At 38.7% G+C, this 19876-nt stretch overlaps 1 protein-coding gene across 1 annotated transcript in view; it reads right to left on the minus strand.

The window, feature by feature from the left end:
- ZNF608 (zinc finger protein 608) overlaps window positions 1-19876 on the minus strand; it is a 78533-nt gene that overhangs the window by 8964 nt on the left and 49693 nt on the right. The gene's annotated exons all lie outside the window — the stretch shown is intronic.

Here is a 19876-nt window from a genome sequence, read left to right on the forward strand (position 1 = left end):
CCACTTACGACTCCTGTTAAATGTAAACTCATCTGCCACCTAAAGCAGACTTCCAATTTCTGTTTATTCTAGCTACTCCGGTAAAATGTGTGCATGCTAAGGATAGCCCAAGTAATGATAAAACAAACATAGGGCGTGTCATTGAAATGTTTTCAGGTCACCCTCAAACGCTTCTTTCCATAATTTATCATCGTGGTTATGGATTAGCCAGCATACCCTTTTCATTCAGTAACTTCTGCATATAAACACAAGATAGTATGGCTGAACCAGCTATCTTTTCTCACTAGAATGTATGCTGAAATAAAAAATGTATTTTACCTTGCAAAGAAAGGCAAGATGCAAAACATTTCTAGTTTGTGAGAGGCATAAAGACACTAACTCACAGCTGCCAGTCTTGTGACTTGTTTTTCCTCTACACTTGCCCTGTTCTAGCTGAAGCATTTCTTTAACAGACATAATAATGGCATTGTGCCAGAATGTTTCTTGCCAGTCTTTTTGCTTTGTCTTACCAGTGCAATTTCTAATTTTGCACTAAAAGGATCCCTCTCTGCTGCACCAAGGTAAAGTAAACATGCAACCAGCCAGTTATTTCCTCAGGGGCCTTTTAACAGTGGGGAAGTTATTTGAAGTGTTGTTAGTGGAGGTACCAGGGAAGAAGGGATTTCCTTGAAAATTCTCTGTAGCAGATTTGAAAATTATTCCCCATATGGTTTTAAGTTGCCATTATGATAAAGAGACTAGAATTTCATATGATGAAGTGAATTGGTCTGAAGGATGAAAGATAAACAGCCCTTCCAGTCAGGGTCAGAGCAAGGCTTTGAATACCTAGAAGGATTAAGGTTAAATTGCTGTACCACAGTTTTATGACCTAGACAAAACTTGGCAGCCTGGAAAAGAAAAGCCAAACACATTGGCCCTGCAGCAGTGACACCAGCCCTGCTGCCTCCTGAGCCTGGGGGAGTCTGATCACCGTGAAACAGCTCTGTGGTTGAGGGTCTGAGGATGGCCCAGTGAACTCTGCTGGAACCATCCCCCTACTGAGGACTGTCACCAAAGCGTAGGGGAGTGTACAGGCTGCAGGATAGCACAAACCACAGTTTCCCTTGAGTGCTGAAATCGCACCATGTCTCAAAAGTTCTACACCTGCTCAAATGTGTGGGCGAAGAATGTGAAGAGGAGAATACATCAGTAAGTCAACAGAGGAAATGCTTGTCAGTGGAAATTGGGTTTCTTTCAACAAGCAACTCCAAGCTATGTTCCCACCTGCCACTCGCACACAAGAGAGAGAGAGATTAAAAGGGTGTTTCTCTGAGTAACCTCAATGCTTTCCTTCCACCTTAATAGCTTGTCAGCTGTGACTCCATAATGCTATGAGCGAAAATCACAGTTCTTTTCCATCACTAAATTCTATTATGTCACGCAGTCATCTCCCTGCAGCAGCATAATTGTTCCCTCCTGTCCATTTACCACTGTTTGGCTATTCTCCTCCTAAATGTACAAAGCAAAGAGGATCTTTTGACTTCTCACAGACTATTATGGGAGAATTATGTCATTCGTTTTTTTCCCACCTAGTTCACCTTTATCCTTTTATTAAAACGTAACTGTTAGGGTTCATGGTTTATGTTTGGGGGGTTTTTTCTGTTTTAAATCAAGGTGTGTTGCTAAGTAAGTCTCCATCTTCCTCAATATATGCAGATTTGTGTACCTATGTGTGCACTTCATTTCCTAATTTCTATAACAGCCCTAAGGACAGTCTGTTACCTATTAACAGAAAAGAGGGCAAAGTAGAAGGCACAGAAAGCAGGGAGTAGGTATAATAATAAAAACCCCGAAATCAGTATACATTTCAGTAATTCTTAGAATACATTCAAATGACATTCCAGTGTAAGAAAGTCAATACTTCAAAAGCAAACAAGTTCCTCTCTTAAAGTCAGTTACATTTAGCATCTCATTAAGTTTGCTAAGTCTTGGCAAGGGCCTCAGTATGTAAGTTGGAGGGAAGATTAATCTTCATAGCACGTTAGAATAACTGCAGCAAGGAATAATTTCCTCTTCCTGATGAACAGCATATTTCTCATCCCCAGGTAAGACTCCACAGAGCCAGCAGTGAAGGTAGCTCATTTAAACCCTCTAACGTTATGCTAGAAATGTGTCAAGAGAATATAAGTAATGTGAGAGGCAGGACTGACCCCCAAGGAAATAGGCAACCAGAGGCTTATTACATCAGAATACTGGAAAATGAAGACTGAGCTGACACAGGTAAGTAATCCACACTGTATGCTAGACAAACTACTGACGAGAAAGGATTATTCTTGCTGCATCTAGTCAGAGTATACTATTCCAGTTTTCTTTGATCCAAAATACTTGTCGTGTAACAGAGTTCAACCTCAAAACAAGACCTCTGCTGGGACTTCTCTGTGCTGTCTCAGAAGCAGTACACAAACAGTATTACAGCTGTCTTCACCTCCGAGTCTTGTGTTTGAGTACTCTGGGCATTGAGTTACGGATGCACTAGCTCATCTCTAAGTTGTTCCAACTAGTCTTTTGAGCGTGTGTGTGCTGGGGCATGGCTCTCCACATATTCTCTCTGTCTTAAGAAGTAATGCACTAGATCAGACCTCACTGGAGCTGTGTCAAGTCACAAGAAGTTCCTGTGATTAAATTTCTCATTTCATTAAACTATACATTACACTACATACGCATCATGTAACAATCATTTATTTAGAATTGCCTGAACAAGGCTGAAAATGTGAAGGCAGTCTGAGGAACTCACAGGTTTCATACTGTCTGAATAGAGAGAAGTATTTTCACCTTAAAAAAAGCCCAATAGGCTAAACTCTTTAAAGTCACCATTACTGAAGAATGCAAGAAAAATTCAGATCTTTGAAGCACATTGTACCTGAGGGCATCAGGACTCTAAAATCCCAACTGAAGAAATCTGGCCAAATAGCTAATCCTGTTCTCATGAGATTGCATCAAATAAGCAAATATATTTAGATGATACACAAATATTTTTTTCCACTAAGTAAGGGGGTTGACTCAAGATTTTCACTATAGCACAGTTCACAAGAGTTGGATATAACACAGAAAAACTTATCAGAAAATGAGGATGTAAATTTCTTGACATAATTTGGATTGTTGCTCCATTTGCAAACTACATAACTATTCACAGTTATGGCATATCTGAAATTAGCAATAACCTCTATAGTCTTCAGTGTCAAATATCCTAGAATAATATAATAACAAGTAATAAAATAATAAGAAATATCAAAGAGCCAAGAATAAGAAAATAAAAATTTTGGTGTTACTATCCATGCTACTTCTAATAATTGAGTAGACACAGTAAGTGGTGAATGTTTTATGCATTGAGAATTGCAAAATGGTATCTAATACAAGAAAATGAGATCATGTTACCTACAAGTTTTACAGTTCACCTGCATTAGTCAGTACCTTTTCTGCCATAATCCATTATTAGCCAAGGCAGGATCACACACAAAAGCCTCAATGTGCAGCAACGGTGCACAAAGCATTTTACCTAGTGTCCACCACTGAGCAAGAAAAGATTTGTATTTTAGTGTTTTCCTTCACAGTGCATGCACCATTATAAGCTTTGTTCTTTACTGGTCACATTCGTAGCCATAATGTTTATGGCAAAAAATTATCCAACAACAGATAAAAAAAAAATGATACCTGCCTAGAGGAGGCAGGTAAAACCATTTTATATAAGCAGTTCTCATAGATACAATGTAATAATCCCCGCAAAATAACTGTGACAATTTGTTCTTGGATTTTTGTCTGGAGTACAAGGTCACGTGTCACCAAAATGATCTGTAATAAGACCATTTTCAGAAATCTACAGAAACATTTTTTATGAGTTCTGTGGATGCAATGTATCTGTTTTCTTTCTGTTCCTCTCCTTCTTCTCAGTGACTGCATAACAAAGACGAAGTCTAAAATTGGCTATTTACTATTAACTACATTTATAGAACGAATTAATACATCATTACAAATTGGAAATGAACTACTAAAATTTGTTGTTTGCTATCTGACAAAAAAGAACCGTGCTCTTTCAAAGTCAGACTAATAGATGTAGAGGTCCTATTTTAACATAAAACACAATCATGAGGCATCTTCAGTACCAAGCCAGGGTATCATTCACATGGACTACCTTGACGTTGCACTTCTACCAGCCACAATAGGCTTGTTAAGGATCTAACCAAATCTAACACAATATGCTCTTGCAGATGGTCGTGCATCTAAAGAACAAAACACTGGAGGATCTAGTCTAAACCAGATACTAATCCTTTTGCTTTCTTGACTCTGTTTTCTGCAGTAAACATAAGCCTAGAACTTTTATGTTTTGTATTAAAAACTTTTAAAATAAGATCATGTGGTTAGGAATCAAATTATCACATTATTATCTTCAATGCAACCTCCAGTTTTTTAAAATACTGGCATTAGAAAACACATTCAATATCCAATATAAGTAGACAATGAGACTGGAAAGTCTGACTCAATATTTACAGCATAGGCTATTTTTCTGTTCAGATTACAGCAACTGCTATGAAATTCTGGTCTAGTTCAAGTTGATTAGTTTCCCAGAAGATTCAAAAGACCAGTTTATCCAAATGCATAAAGGAGTACGCTTTCATTTTTGCAAAAGGTGCTGTTCCCTCTGTTCTTAGCAAAGAAGTTGGATAAAAGTATCTGCAAAACTCTGGAAAAAGCAGATTTTCACAAAGTCAGTCTGAACACTTCTGTAACTGATTTGTTGAAGATACTTAACAGTATCTTCCAAAACCTGGAAATGTTTGTTTTCTTCACAGTCACCAAAAGTCACTTATGTTTAAACATTAAGTAGAAACCTACTTGCTCAAAATTCCCATTTGCTTGACAGTTCTACCTACTGCTTTTTACTGTTTTGAGTATCATTTTAAGACAATATTTGCTGATACTAGAGGAAGATCTATGGAAGGATACTAGGCTTTGTAGTAATTCTTGCAAGATTACTTCTTAAGAAGTTTAATATTGACAATATTTCTGTGGCATAGCAGCTTTTCAAGACTGGGATTCTCAGTATTGAGAAGGTATCACATCATCACATGTAACATTTTGATCTAACATTGCAGCAAAATAGATTTCTTGTATCTTTATGACCAGTGAATACACTAATTTATTTGCAAACCAAATTCAATTTGTCTTTTGTCCCAGCCTTGTCAGGTCACATAATACAGACATGCCTGGAATAGACAAAACACAGTGTATCTGTCATTGCTGAGTACATTGCCACCATGGAGTAAACATATTTTGTTCTACATTCCACACTGCAAATTTTTTAATCCCACATACATGTATTTGACATCACTGTTCTAACAGTTACTAAAGTATACAAAGTACAAAAAGCTGCAAGAAGAAAATCTATAATTTTAGGATTATCTCACACTTTTTCACTGCCATTAGTTTAGTAAGACTCACAACATCCACTACATCATCATCAACCCCCAATCCACAGAAACACCTGCAATTCATCGAGCCATAAAAAACACAGAACAATGTTTATATTAGACTTGCAATGCAAATGGCTTATTTCTCCCTGATTGCATCAAGAAAGTAATCTAAAATTAACACTAAACATTCTACGTGTAAAGTCAAGTCTTTTACACTGAATACTGATATGGTAGACATACAATTTATATACTACTTTAATCACACTCTCTGTCTAGCATGGCACAAGAACTTAACTACATTTACAACAGGTGCATATGTAACAGACATCACATCAGTAAACCTGAGAATGTAAAGACTGTCGGGTGGCCTGGAAATGCAAGACTGGTGGTTTTTTTTCTGGCTTTGTTGTTGGCTTTTTCAGTTTTGGTGTGAGTTTCATGTTTGGGGCATGGAAGAGGGGTGGTAGTGGGGTTTAAGGTAGGATTTGTTTTGTTTTGTTTTGGTTGTTTTTTGTGTTCTGGTTTTTTTTTTTTCCAAATAGCTCTACTGTTTTGCTGAATGTTTGAAAAATCACTTTAACCATACCCTGTAATCAAACTGTGTGGAGCATAGATCTGCAATTAGTCATTCTGGACACTGGACTTTATCTGAACAAATACTGTCTAACAACAAAGCAGAGAAGACTGGACAGCATTAAGGAAAAGAAGCATAATGCAATATTGCTGGTACAGTCACAAACCTTTGAGATGCTCAGCTGTGGTATTAATTTAGTACTTTATGAAAGCATAGTAAACCTAAAGGTTAAAGAGCTGAGAGGCTAAAACCTGCTATTTCAGTTAATGTTGCCCTGCTTGTGGCTAAACCAGACTGGTATTACTCTGGCCATAGAAACTATACAACTTCTTCAACAACATAACAAACTTAGTTCATATCCATGTGATTTCTATTAAGTTTTGAGTATTGTCAACCTAATTTTTACAGATACTTCATTCAAATGCCATGCCTTTTATCTCCCCCTTCATTATGAAGTAATTAGTACAATATAGTTATAGTAGCAATCACCACCCTAGATTGAGAAAGCTCTGTTGTACCTTCAATGACAAATATACAATCAAAACATATATGCCTTGGGCTTGCATTACATACTTCCATTTGCATTCAGAAAAGAAGAAGCAGTTAGAGAGTAAGGAGTACTTCTTGAACCCATGGAGTTGGGTCATCAAGAAGTCAATTTTTCATCCCACCTAATAATAACTGTAATACATTTTCTTAATCTAGAGGTTCATCTCAGAGCATATAGAAGAATAAACACTGAAATAACTGAAGGCCTGTTTCCCCAGGAGCCTATGTGCTTAACATACAGAAGAACACACAGCCACTTCCATCACTGTCACATCTCCTACAGCCTTTGTTCTGACACCTGATGAGCTGTATTGATTTGGGAAAATCATTGAACTTCTTGGAAAACTAGATTCTACCTTATTCACCACCATCTATTTCTTTTTGTTGTAGACAGTTGGTCAATATTCAGCTGAATGGTCAGCTAAAAGCACCTCTGGTTTCTTTTCTTTTTCTTGCCTCCCTGTTAACATTATCCTTTTCCAGCTTCAGTATAAAACAAACCAGCACATTAAGACTTGTTGCTGAGGGTGGGCTGAAATAGTAATGCCTTTGGAAAAAGCTATGACTAAAATGCTAAAGGCAGGTTGGCTCCAGAAAACAAGGCAGCATCTAATCAAAGAGCTTATGTTCCTTATCAGTTATAATAACAATGCCACTGTAATTTTTTCAGTGTATGTTTCTTTTAACACAGTCTGCCTAACAGATAATCAATAAGGAAGATCTAAATGCAAATGGACAACTGAAAGCAAAACAAACGGTCCTAATCAAATAAAAGGCTAAATTTTACGCTTATTAAAAGAACAATTAAAGACTCAATAAAAAACTGTGTAATACCCCAGAAACTATATCATATTGGGTCCCAAATAGCTTGTGGGTTTATCCACAACGTTTGAAAACTACGAAGCCACAGTAACCAATGTAATTTTCTCCTGTCAGATTTATATCAAAGTCATTAGGTTTTGGCAGGACCAGGAAAACTTTTGGATAAATTGTTCTTGAATGTCTCTTTAATGTTAGACCACTTGTTTGCAGTGTCTACAGGAAATAGGTTTCTGTACTCTAGAGTACAACTAAAGATTTGGTTTTGTACAAACCTTACTTTTTCTTTGGCCAGAGTACCTGAACCACTTCACTGTTCTACTGAAGCTTGAGAATAAAACTGAAGTCTTACTTTATTTCAGTTGACACTAAAAATGCAAGCTGAAAATCATTTAACATCTGTGTGTTTTGAAGAAAACCAAATCTGTTTCAGAAATAAAATATTTTGTTTCTAGTAGATTTTTTTTCTCTTTCACTTCAGTAATCACAGCTGTGATTAACATAGCGTGACACTGAAAAATGTCATATAGTCTCAATTTTAGAAGGGAATGTTGATCTGTAATCCCTTGAATTTCCCACTCTCTTCTCAGGAAGTGTTATTTCAGCTCCTATATTGCTGCCCTATGGAACACATGGACACCCTCTTGCCTTCTACTAGAGTGAAAGAAAAAGAAGCCCCACAATCCACCACCTTTGCTTGAACTCTGGGACCATATGTCACTGAAGATAAGCAACAGAACATACAGCTTTTCAACTTATCTGTCACACTCGCTTCCTGCAGTTTATATTAATTACATGATCTCTTCAGCTAGTTACTTCTCTCTGAAACTCTTTCACCCTTAAAGGCCAGCAAATAACAAAGTGAAACAAGGCTGGATTGTAGCAAAAAGAACTATTGTTTAAATATGAGAAGACCAAAAAGAGAAAATTATAACTGTTTTTTTTTCTCACCCTGACAAGCATTCAAGAGTTCCTTTAATAATTATCTGCCTCATTTCTATTCTTCATCTAAAACACCCGACCACAGAAATACTGTTTCATCAGCAGACTGTTGAGAAACATCTGTAGAAATAGGGAAGCTGTTATAAATTTATGGGTGTATGCGTCTGTGTGTGTGTGTGTATATATGTCTGTATCACCAAAAAAAAAAAAGTCTTAAGGACTTCATATGTTTTCAATTTTCTTCCTAAGGTGAGTATTAGGATATCTCAATAGAAGTTTGTGTCCCAGCCCTGAACTCTGCTACTGTAGGAACAATTCACTTGGAGAGTAAAAAACAAGCAAATAACAGATGACAAAATGTACCTATAAACCTTCAGGTGTCTTCAGTGATTAGTTCCCCAGTGCTCTATATCATGATAAAGAGCTGCCAGGTGCAAACAGTGGTACAATTATTCATCAAACAGTAGAGCGGATAATGAAACATAAAGCAACGGAAGACAGAAGAGAGAGAATTTGTGGAAAAGAAATAGTGTGAATAAAGAAACAATTCCAAACTCAAACCATAAAAATGCTTCCAAATCTGTAGGCTGTAGATACCAGAATTTCAGTTGAGCCAGGCAGACAATTCTGCTCAAGCTCAAAGACCTGCTGATGATCCATATACCTCATTGGGATTGAGAAGCAGAGCTTCTTATAAATTATGATGCTTTACTTAAAGTCAAAGCATTTATTTGCTTTTGTGCCAGTTTGGATCCTTTTCATCTCTAGCTACCAGCCCCAAGAGAGAATGCATTCCTATAGCTCTGCTGGCAGCCAACTGTGGCCTCAGTAAATCATAAAGCCTCCTAACAAGCCATTCTTTACAAAGGCCAGCTGCAGTTACTAGACGTGGTAACTTCTCTACTATTCTACTCACTGGAATTTAAAATACCAATTTAAAGCCCTGGCTGAAAACACCAGATTCTACTGATCTGCATTTTACATCTCTCTCAGCATTAAGCTTCACTTATTTCACTAAGACTTCATTGTCCTCAGTCTGGGAAAAGGGAAGTAAACACCTGAGACACATCCAAAACAAAAAGGAGGGGGGAGAACCCCAAAAAAAACCCATTTGGCATTTGTATTGTAGAACTTCCTCAAGTTTTGTTACCACACCTAATAGGAGTCTAATCTTTTAGAGCCACATCTTTTCTATTTGTAGATGTGAACTCTATTAAGATCTGAATACAGTAACATTCTACCATGAAACTTCAGAGTAAAATACATAAAGCTAAAAGTGGTGTATACTCAAACATTGCAGGTACATTAAAGTCCTATAAATAGCTGTAAATGAGGAGTTCTGTCTCTTCTACCTCTTTTCCACCCATGCACCAAAAAGTAAGCAATTCAGTATGGCATGGCATGGTATGTTGAGATTCACTTTTTTCTCTGCCTAGGAAAAGCAGATTAAGAATCTTACACATTTGAGGCTCCTCTTCCTATATAATTGCCTCAGTTTAGTATTTGGAGTAACCTTATTCTAAGGTCTTTTGTTGCTATCATTAATAAGTTAAAAACAACACTATGCTTGAAACTCCTCCCTCTAGATATGAAAATCACAGAACATACTATGCATTGTCAAGGTGAAATGTTACATAATTTTTACAGCTCTTAACCCAAAAATTAGTTCTCTTCCTTAAAAAATATTCGTCAGTGCTATCTTTCCTATTATAAAATTCTTGTATTTTAGTGGGGAAAATGATGCCCAGAACAGTTACAAGTATTTCAATAACACACTTAAGATACCAGTTCTGTTTTGTAAACAAGCCTAATGAACTGCAACTAATAGCATTCTTCTTGAGCAGAAGAAAGGTAAAAGGGCTTTTATTACCATCTATTGAAGCAAAGTAGTCATTTTGCTCCTACAGAAGAAAACTGAGCTACTTATCAACTTCAGACTTCAATGGGTGTCAGAGTTCTGCACAGCAGTTGACCATGATTTTCTTTCCTCTGTTTTAAATTATCTCCCAAGTGGATAAACTAGTAAAACATCTAGTTAACCAGTTGGCTTATTCCTGCTGTTTGTCAACAGTACAGCAAAGCAAAGGCAAACTGATCTCCCACTAGCGATTGGTACACTTCCTGATAGGCTTTGGTAGGACAACTCTCCTGCAAATGTCCTTTGTGCAGGCTGTCCCAGCTTCTCCACTTTTATTAATAAGAGTCTGGCAAGTTTTCCCTGACCTGCTGTGATCTGTGCAGCTACTGCAGCTTCTCTTGGCTCTTTCATTCACTTGAGCTGATCAACCTTTGACCTTCCTAGGTTTAGAAACAAAAGTATTTAGATACTGAGGACAGACCTGTGTTGCATAAAATGTAAGTAAAACCTCAGGGTTCTAGTAATCCTAATATAATCAGTTAAAAATCTCTACCTTTTGTCAATGAAAAACCCCTCAATGGATCATTATAGGCATGCCTTCCTGCCTTACAACCAACATGATGACAAACACATATTTCAGTACTAGAAGACTATTTCCCATGTCACCAAAAGGACAAAAAAAAATTGTCTGGACTTTGAGACATGACTTAATTCTTTCCTTGCTCAGACAAAACAGTATCAAGATAAAGCTTGCTTTACTCCAGAACCTACATAGAAATTTCTGTATAAATTACTGAATGCACTTTGGCTTCATTTGAAATGTTGGCCCCTGAGGCTGATAAGCTCTGACCTCAGGTGGCACATACAGCCCTCCCACAAGAGGCAGGAACATTATTGCTTTGCACTGAGGACTGCTGCCTGAGAGCCAATCAATCAAGCTCCCTGACAGCTTTTACAGCCTCCTCACATTAGGCCCAAGTCAAACTCCACAGCTCCTATTGTTCACATTATTTTTTTTTCCTCTGCTGTGATGAAGTTAGGGCAAGTCCAAGGCTGCAATGAGAAAGAAAGGCTATCATGAGCAGCTCAGAGTTTATTGACTCTGAGCTGTACAACAATGGCCTGAAAGCCTTTTCTCTGGAAGTAACACATTCCTAATTGCCAATAATCATCAATGACAAAGATCAGCCTTTAGACACATACTTGTAGGAAAAAAAAGGAGTAACATTCACCAGCTAGAGTCATCATCTTTATATACTAAGAAACATTTCCTAAGTTAATTTTATGCACACAAATAACAATAACCTTTTAGTCACATAGAACTGTCATACAAATGTTGTTATGTTCTGTAACATAACTTGTGTATTGGAAAAGCAGTGACCAAAACAGATATGATTTAAAATATCCCTTGTGGAATCATGCTATGCTAATCACAGACAAACATATGTTCTTCTTTAGTCACTCTATCCTATTTCAAGATCAATATCACATTGTGCTCAAAATGGAAAAAAACTTTCAGAACTAGTCATGATGTCATTATTTTTCCATCACGTTCTTCTGAGGTCTGAAGAGCATTTAACTGGGACTCCTACGACTGACATGGAACAATACTGACCTGTCTTTGAAAATATTCACCCTTGATTACTGGTATTGTTTTGAACAACTATGTATTACTTCAGTTGCATGCATAAATCTTAGTACCACTAACAGATCCTGTACAGAGTCAATGTGCTGTCACCACCAAATGTGCAGAAATCTTTGTGTAAGAATTTCAACATTGCACATGACTAGATTTTAGAGTTGGTAAAGTCTTCTATGGTTTTTATTTTCCTTATTTACCAAGGTTAAAACTGGACCAAGCAAAAAAAAACCAAACAACAACAACAACAAAAAAAACCCAAAACAAACAAACAAAAAAAAACCCGAATCAAAAAACAAAGAAGGAAAGACGTTTTTTCAGCACCTGTTTTGATAGGAATGGAACTTGTCATCAACTAGCAGTTGAAAGTACTGCATTAACTCCAGAGATCAGTTTCCCTGGATACTGAAGAAACAGAAGGAAGAGGATGGTTCTCCTCTCCCTCTCCCTCTCCCTCTCCCTCTCCCTCTCCCTCTCCCTCTCCCTCTCCCTCTCCCTCTCCCTCCCCTCCCCTCCCCTCCCCTCCCCTCCCCTCTCCCCTCCCCTCCCCTCCCCTCCCCTCCCCTCCCCTCCCCTCCCCTCCCCTCCCCTCTCCTCTCCCTCTCCCCTCTCCTCCCCTCCCCTCCCCTCTCCTCCCCTCCCCTCCCCTCCCCTCCCTCTCCCCTCCCCTCCCCTCCCCTCCCCTCCCCTCCCCTCCCCTCTCCAACATAGTTTTGGATTATTTTGCCATTATAACTTCAGTCTTTAGGAAAGTGTTATCTAATTTTAAATTACAGAACAGAAATTGATAGCCATACATATTTACTTACTTTCTTAAACCTTAATATCAGTACTAACACAGTGAGTGGTACTTTCAATTGAACTGTTTCATCTGCACATTTTTAGTGCACTGACTTCACAATTGGACTGAAATGTTAAGAGTCAGAGAGCTTTCTGAGAAGGCACTGGCTGAAAGAACCACAGTTTTGTTCTGCTAAATCCCCTGATACAGCAGCTTGCCTTTTCAGCTGTCCAATGTGGCTTCTCATACAAAACCAGAGATCAAGTGCAGACTAAAAGTGTGTTTCAAATGAATGCCTCCCCTCCCTCGCTGGCTTTCATCTGAAGCATATTTACACCCTGAAGAACGAGAAGAACTCATAATTTGTAGTCTATTAAATAGTTTGTTTTCAGATTCTTCTGAAGAGGAAGTTTCACAATTATTTTGGTGGACATCTGAATAAACAAAGCAGCAAGCACTGGTAATGCTAGAGCAGCATAATAAAAATTAAAAGTCCAGCAGGCTTGTCAATTTATTTATGTAGCTCCTGTGGATCAGACACAGCATTAGTACCCTCATGAATATTTTCTTATTTCCTTCCTTAAAAATAGTAACAATGCACGCATTACATTTCTTATCCCTACAGGGACACAAAATATGGCTGAGAAAAACTGGCATAGCAACATGAAAAGGTAAGCACTGCAGCACCTTGGACTATACAGTTGCAGTGCACAAGGATTCCTGTTTATAGTGCTGTTAATTAGATTTTGCTTACAGGCACTGCCTTCCTTTTGAGCATTTTTTTAAAGAAAAATAACTGTAATGCTATTCTTCTCGGCTTACAAACCTGAGAAGTAATGCCACTATATTTAAGCTAAATGCTGTTTTTCATGGGTGCTCTGTAGGATGAATGATATCTGATTTAGAAAAATGACTGTGATTTTGCTGAGTTTTCAAAAATCAACAGCCATTTTAGTTGAACAAAACAAGAGGCTGCTGAAGCACATTTGTCTCTCTGATGACGTATATTCACCAAGTACAGCCCACCTACTTGGAGCAGCCTCAGACAGCTAGCCTCACTCACTGATCCTTACAATTTAACCAACAGTCGTATCCAACAAATCTTTTACCAATAGCCTGACAGCAGTTATTCTTTTAGACTCCAGGCCCAAAAGAGGAATTTGTCATTGCTTAAATAAATTTTACAGATGTAATGGATAAAGGCAATAAAGAAAACAAGGCTTTTATAAAACAAAATCGACAGAGCAGAAAGCTGTTCCTCTACTGCGCAAGCGCACTGGGCTTGTGTGTACCAAGGGAAATAGACAATGAAGGTTAGGAAGCATGAAATGACAGCCTTCTTTGCTTTTTAGGGAACCTAAATTTTATTCACAGAACGTAAATCTCAACGTCATGGTTTTCAATCTGCATGCGTGATCACATGAAATTGATTTCAAGGAGATCTGGATGTATGTAACTCATTGCTCAGAGATGCAAATACCATCTTGTACAATCATTATTGAAGAAATAGTGAAAAAAAAATGGGTGACATTTCAAGTGCTCTGCATGTACATTTTCATTTTTCAGATAGTCACAGCTCATTAAGTGTCCATTTCAAATATGGACCTATCTGTTTTGAAGCACTCAAATAAAGCTGTGTATGTTTTGTACATTTTAGGGCAGCTTAAAAGTCTTAATCAATAACACAGCTTAAATGAAAGAGATTCCTGAATATATTTGCTACAATTTAGCACACCTATGCTTAGTTCCTCCCTAAATGAGTAGAAAATGTCATTCAAATGCTTCAGTAAACATGGCAGCAGCCCTAATGTAGATGCAGTACTGAAGTTTTTGGAAATGCATAAAAACAATTCTTGATGTTGGCACATCTGCTGCATTTCATAGTGGTTTCTTTTAATTTGATACTACTTTCTTGATACTTCACTGGTTATCACAAAACCAATCAGGTAGAAAAACTGCTGTTGTTAAAATAAGAAATCCCAAATCAGAGATTCTTAAGCATGGTTTGTCAAGTTAATACATGAGATTATGAAAAATATCTTTGAAGTGCAGCCTTTTCTAACAGAAAACAGATCTATTCTTCAACACAGATGAGCTTCCCCTGCATCAATAAACACAGACTGTTCAAAACACAGAGGAAACTGGTTAATTTCTATCTCAATAAAATTTATGAAGCAATAAAAACTTTGTAGTACAAGCTGTGTGGTTTGTTTCACTTCCTTGTCACATGAGTTAATGAGGAAAACTCTTCCCTTCATCCTGTTATATTGACTTGTGCTGGAGAGTACACTGACCAAAAGCTCTGAGAGCCCAAATCCGATTTTCACTCCTGGCCCTCAAATTCTTTATAAAGTTTTAAATTTTAATTTCCCATCTTTGTGATGACAGTATTTGTGAACTAGAATGCCACTACACTGTGAGTTATGCTTAGAAGTACAGTGTAACTGATGGGGGATGTGGGGGAAAGAAAGTGCATGTCTGAATTACGATAACTGTCATCAGATCTTACTAGTAATAACCCTTCCTCCTCTACCTATGATACCAAAAAAGTCAGCTACTTTACATTTCTGCAACACCTGAACGGGAGCAAAAAGGAAGGAGGATGAAATGTACTGGATGTCTGAAAAGATATGCTGACAACAGGAGAAGCAGAAAACACTGATAAAGATTTTATGTGTAATATTTAGCCAGATTAAGCATAACTTGTTGCAGCTTTTGACAGGCCATAAAAGCATGGCTTCTAGAAGTGTTTTGTTCCTTCTCTTCAAATACTCTAATGCATTTATTTTCTAACCTCTCTCCTAATATGAAACTATAGCTTGCTCCTTACAAGATCATCTTTGTCAGAACAACTTCCACTCAGACAGCAGCTAATCCACTACAGCTAATGGTTTCTGTAAGGAAGGAGGCAAGTGAAATGATGTCATTATTATACTACATAGAACAATCTGCATACCTCACATGGACCTCCCCTTTTGTGAAATACCAGAACGATCTGTCAAACCCATATAAAATCTATCTGACCCAGTGTCAACATGTGAATGTGGTTCTATCTAGCCCATGCATTTTTTGTTGGATTTGACTGGTTGGGGTTCACTTGGGTGAATATTCATTCTCCTGTAAGCTTGGAAACATCAGCATGGAAAGATTGCTCCCTTGCTCTCGGTCCTCCACACGATCTGTGTAGCTGTTATCACCATTTAACACATCTGCCTTATAAAGAGAGTCTCTGTGTTTCAGGACACAAGATTGCCCAAAGATGACCATCTCAAAACCACAAAAGTAATCAGCAAAAACAATATTCTATTTTCTGTGCAATATTCACCCTCTGCTGGTGTAGAATCACACAATCATTCATTTCATCAGGGAAAGACAGCAGCCCTGACAGAGAAAGGGCACCAACGGGGAAAAGTCCCTCCATATGTCTCCATCCATGGGTTCCTGTGGATGAACCATATCTCTGAGCAGTAGACAACCTAATGCAGAAACAACAGATGCCAAAACAAGAAGTTTGTAACACTTCAGGAAGGTGTGAAAGGAATGACAGTTGTCTTTCTCAAATCTTTGGCAGAAGTCCCTCTCCTCACCCAGAAGGCTGGGTGAGGCATGTGGCACCTTTTCCTTCCTCTTTAACTATCTTCAGAGGTTCTACCAATGATCTCTGAGTGCTCTAGTCAAGTAGTTCTTTCTCATAGACCCTCCTCTGTGACAGAGACAGAATACTACAGATTAAGACAACAACATAAATTTGTTTTAACTGTTACGGGATACAAGAACATAGAGGACTTTCTCTTGAGAACTGAAAGAAAGTAGGGCTTTTGTCCATTGGTAAAAGTACGTTGTCTCCTGCAAGATGTTTTCTATTCCAGTTAAGAGCTTTTGCAAATGTCATTTTGAGACAGAAATGTTAAAATGCCTATAAAAACTCCACAGAAAGCGAATACTTTGCTTTTGTTTGAGGATTGACAATTTTGTAATAGGAACTGATTTATTCTTCCTAACAAAGACTTGAAATCACGTAAATCAGCTACCAGACTACTCAAAAAAGAGAGTACATTAGATTGTTATGGAATCACATATAATCATAGAATCTTAAAGATTGGAAGGGACCTTGAAAGATCATCCAGTCAAACCCCCCTAACAGATCAGGACCAGCTAGATTAAGTCACACAGGAATTCAGCTGGGTGGGTTTTGAATGTCTCCAGAGAAGGAGACTCAACAATCTATCTGGGCAGCCTGTTCTAGTGCTCCATCACCCTCACAGTGAAAAAGTTTCTTTGCAACCTCTTATGTTCCAGATTGTACCTGTTGCCTCTTGTCCTGTCATTAGCTATCATTTAGAAGAGCCCGACTTCATTCTCCTGACATCTGCCCTTTACATATTTGTAAACATTAACGAGATCAGTCTCCTCCAAGCTAAAGAGCCCCGGCTCCCTAAGCCTTTCATCATAAGGGAGATGCTCCACTCCATCATCTTCGTGGCCCTGTGCTGAACTCTCTCCAGCAGCTCCCTGTCCTTGAACTGTAGGGCCCAGAAAAGGACACAATATTCCAAATGTGGTCTCATGAGGGCAGAGTAGAGTGAGAGGAGAACTTCTCTTGACCTACTGCCCACATTCCTTCTGATACACCCCAGGATGCCATTGGCCTTCTTGCCCATGAGGGCACATTGCTGGCTCAGGCTCATCCTGCTGTCCACCAAGACCCCCAGGTCTCTTTCCCCTGCACTACTCTCCAGGAGTTAATTCTCCAACCTATACATCTTTCCCAGATGCAAGACTCTACACTTGCCCTTGTTGAATTTCATGAGATTTCTCCCTGCCCAATCCTCCAGCCTGTCCAGGTCTGGTTGAATGGCAGAACAGCTTTCTGGTGTATCAGCCACTCCCCCTAGCTTAGTATCATCAGTAAACTTGCTGACAGTGACCTCTATTCCTTCATCAAGGTCATTAATTAATATATTGAACCCTGAGAGACCTGAGAGACCTGACCCCTGAGAGACTCCACTAGATACAGGCCTCCAACTAGACCCTGCCCCATTGATCACAACTCTCTGCCTTCTTCCCTTCAACCAGTTAACAATCCACCTCACTGTCTGATCAGCCAGCCCACATTGTCTCAGTTTTGCTGGCAAGATCCTGTGGGAGATGGTGTCAAATGCTTTGCTGAAATCCAGATAAACAACATCCACCACACTAAACCACCATCTATCCACCTAGTTACATCTTCATCAAAGGTTATCATGTTGGTCAAATATGACTTCCTTTGGGTAAAACCATGCTGACTGCTCCTTATGACCCTCTTGTCCTTTAAATGCCTGGAGATAGCACCCAGGATAAGTTGTTTCATCACCTCTCCAGGGATGGAGGTGAAGCTGACTGCTTTGTAGTTACCTGGCTATCCTTCTTGCCCTTTTTCAAGAATGGAGTGACATTTGTTTTCCTCTAGTCCTCAGGCACTGCTCCTCTTCTCCATGACTTACTGAAGATGATGGAGAGGGGTCTAGCAATGACTTCTCCATCTCCCTCAGCACCCGCAGGTGCATCCTGTCGGGGCCCATGGATTTATGTACATCCACATTGCTCAACTGATCCTTAACCCAGTCCTCATCAACCAAACAAAACTCCTCCTTTCACCTGACCTCCTCTGGACTCTGGGACCCCTGAGGACAGTCTCCAGCATATAGACAGAGGCAAAGAAGGCATTCAGTAACTCTGCTTTCTCTGTATCCTCTGTCACCAGGGCACCTGCCTCATTCAACGGCCTAAATTGCTTCTAGTCTTAAGTTTTACCTGCAGTGTACTTGAAGAAGTCCTTCTTGTTGTCTTTGACTTCCCTTGCAAGATACAACTCCAACAAGGCTTTAGCTCTCATAGTTGTCTCCCTACATCCTCTGACAACAGTCTTATATTCATCCCAAGTATCTATCCCTTCCTTCCATGATCTACAGACACTCGTATTCCACTTGAATTTGCTCAACAGTTCTCTATTTAACTATGTGGGTTTCCTGGCTCCCTTTCTTGATTTCCTACGTGCTGGAATGGTCTGATCCTGAGCTTGGAAAAAGTGATCTTTGAATAGAGATCAGCTATCTTGGGCCCCTTTATCCTCTAATACCCTGTCCCATGAAACATCCCCTAGCAATTGCTTGAAAAGGCCAAAGTTGGCCCTGCTAAAGTCCAGGGTTGTGATCATGCTTGGTATTCTGTACCTACTATACAAGATCCTAAACTCCACCATTTTGTGGTTACTGTAGCTAATGCTGCCCTCAACATTCACCACTTCAATCAGACCCTGCTTGTTCGTGAGTACAAGATCCAGTAGTGCTCCTCTCATAGTTGGCCTATCCACCATTTGCATTAAGAAATTATCATCGATGCACTGAAGGAACCTCCTGGACTGTAAGTGGTAGTCATGTAGACCTTCCAGCAGATGTCTGAGTAGCTGAAACCCCCATGAATGTCCATGGAAATAAATGTCCAAGGAAAACATTTGTAGAGACTCTGTGTTTTTCCCTTCACCCTATTACTGACAGCCCAGATCCAGTTAGCACCTTACTTATGAGAAGGCTTATTCTTTGCAGAGTGAAATGTACTATAAATAATCAGAAGCAACCTCTTTTTTAGTAGGAAATCTTTTGGGGACAGGCAAATACAATGGCTGCTTGGTGAACTGAATCAGATTCCAGGCTTGAAGATCATAGAATCATAGAATGGTAGAGAAGATATAGAAGACCTACACCAAAGGAAACTCATGTCAGATTTGTATTCTCTTTCCAACTGACAGGACTGGTAGGTTGGTAGAAATCTGCTACCTTTACCCTTTCATTTGAAGGTTCTGAAAACTGAAGGTACACTATGGAGAAACCTCTTGTGCAAAGTTTCCCTGTTGCCTAACTGACTTTTTCTAACTTCTGTTAAGTTTTAGAAACTCATTTTACACCTTGCTCCTCTCCTCTCAAATGGACTTTTGTTTTCCCTTGCTTGATAAAACTGCTTAGTTTAATCAAGCTGAGAGCATGACCGAGAGCTTGACCGAGAGCTATTTCTGTGTACACCAAAATCTGCATTTGGTCCATCAGAAATTCCAGCTTGACAGAAGAATTCATAAAGACTATTACTATAGGCATTTTATTTATACTTAAGAGGCTCCTGAAGGTATAAGCACATTCATGAAACAATTTCTATTTCCTAAATAGTGATAAATTTAACAACCATTCATTTCAAGAAGTTTTTCTGAAAATTTCTTTATTATCATTAATCATCT

The sequence above is a fragment of the Colius striatus genome, chromosome Z (assembly GCF_028858725.1).
Source record: "Colius striatus isolate bColStr4 chromosome Z, bColStr4.1.hap1, whole genome shotgun sequence".
Taxonomy (NCBI): domain Eukaryota; kingdom Metazoa; phylum Chordata; class Aves; order Coliiformes; family Coliidae; genus Colius; species Colius striatus.